Raw genomic sequence first — 2,028 nt, 5'->3', positions numbered from 1 at the left:
GCCACTAGACTGCTCCTTAGAAGTAAGGATAGTGAAACTTCCTTTCAAATATGTGGGTATTTTCTCAGGACCTAACAATGATTACAAGACAAACAAAACAAAAACTAACAGAAAAACACCCAAAACAAAAACAACCCCACAACATGCTTGTAAAGGTAGAGAGTCATAGAAAACTAGAAAGGTCCTCAAAAGTTGAACTGATACCCTGACTATAATAATGGGCTCAAGTATATCAGACATTATGAATATGGCACAGAGTAAAACTATGTTCCAATATATTGTTGTCTACAAAGTCACAGTTAGTCATAAATGACTTAGTGGCATCTAATAATAAAATTTCTGACAATATTGTACTTTTCAGACAGATCTTGAAATTATATTTTTCCACTATGAATCAAACATCACTCTTCCTCATTTCCTCATTATCAGCATTTTAGATTTGTGATTATTTGATTCAGTATGTCCCATGACCATCCATATCAGTTCACTAGTTATTAGAATGTTGAAGTTTATGCATTCTATGTAATATTTTACAAACTTCATCATACTTTTTACATTCCACATATCAATTATCAAAGAGTTTTTAGCTGTTCCTACTCATATAGAGTGAGCTCCAATCTGGGATCTCTGTATAAGATTCTATTTCTTTATTGATCATAGGGTTTTCAGAGGCCTGATACTTAAGAAATGGATGGTCAATCCTGCTTCCTAATCTGTCTAAATCTGGAAACTCTGCTGAAACTTGTCTGCCATAAATGACTCTTCTGATATTTCAAATACTAGTGATGTAGTGTGCACAAGCCCTACAACCCACAAGTTACCTCACTACAGAAAACTGAGAGTCAAGGGCTTTACTAAGAAGATGTGAATATTTACAGATCTAAGCTACAAACCTATACTTGGACCACGAGGCAGTCATCAGAACAGAGCAAGAAGAAAATGCATGGTTCAAAATTGGGAAGGGTTCCCTCCAGGCGTATATTCTCTTTTCATATCTTTTCAATCTGTATAAAGAACAGATCATCGGGATGCTGGCTTGTATGAGGAGGAACATGGAATCATGATTGGTGGAAGATTCATCAACAACCTGTGTTATGTAGATGACACAATCCTGCTTGCTGAAACTGAAGAGGACTTGAAGCGCTTGCGGCAGAAAGTCAAGGCCTGCAGCCTTCAATATGGATTGAAGGTCAACATCAATAAAACTATTATTCTCACCCCTGGGTCAATTGGTAGCATCAGTACGGATGGTGATTAGTTTGCTTGGCTCCACAGTCAACACTCTTGGTACCAGCAGCCAGGGAATCAAGAAATGAATTGCTTCGGGAAAGTCAGCGGTCAGGGAACTCTCCAAAGTACTGATGTCAGGCTAGAGACTGAGGTGCACCTGACCTGGGGTATAGTCTTTGCAATTACATGCTATGCATCAGAATGCTCGGCAGTGACTTGAGATGATAGAAAGAGAGTTTATGCCTTTGAGCTGTGGTGCTGGAGAAGATTGTTGAATGTACCATGGACTGCCAAGGGAAAAAATAGGTTTGTCCTGGAGAGAGTGAAGCTGACTGCTCCTTAGAGTCTAGGATTCAGAAGCTTCGTTTGACATACTTTGGGCATGTTGCGAGGAGGGACCAATCCTTGGAAAGGGACGTCATGTTTGGGAAAGTGGAGGGAACACACAGGAGAAGAAGACCTTCAATGTGATGGATCAATTCAGTGATTGCGATGGTGGGAGTAGGTGTGTTAGAGACAATGTGGTTGGCACAGGATAGAGTAGAGTTTAGGGCTCTTGTACATAGGGTCCCTATGAATTGCAAGTGACTCAACAGCACATAACAACAATAACAAGAAGGTACAAAGTAATTGTTGCTGTTGTTTTGTGCAGTTGAGCCTTAACTGACTCACAGCTGACCCTCCAGTGAGTTTTCTGAGCAGCTAATTTTATAGAAGGAGATTGCTCAGGCAAAGTAATGACTAACATGCCAGTCATTCCTCCAATACTAATTATATGATTATGATATATACAATATA

This window comes from Elephantulus edwardii, unplaced genomic scaffold, assembly GCF_000299155.1.
Source record: "Elephantulus edwardii isolate Elephantulus edwardi_28Jun2011 unplaced genomic scaffold, EleEdw1.0 scaffold00107, whole genome shotgun sequence".
NCBI lineage: Eukaryota > Metazoa > Chordata > Mammalia > Macroscelidea > Macroscelididae > Elephantulus > Elephantulus edwardii.
This window is presented reverse-complemented; position numbering follows the sequence as displayed.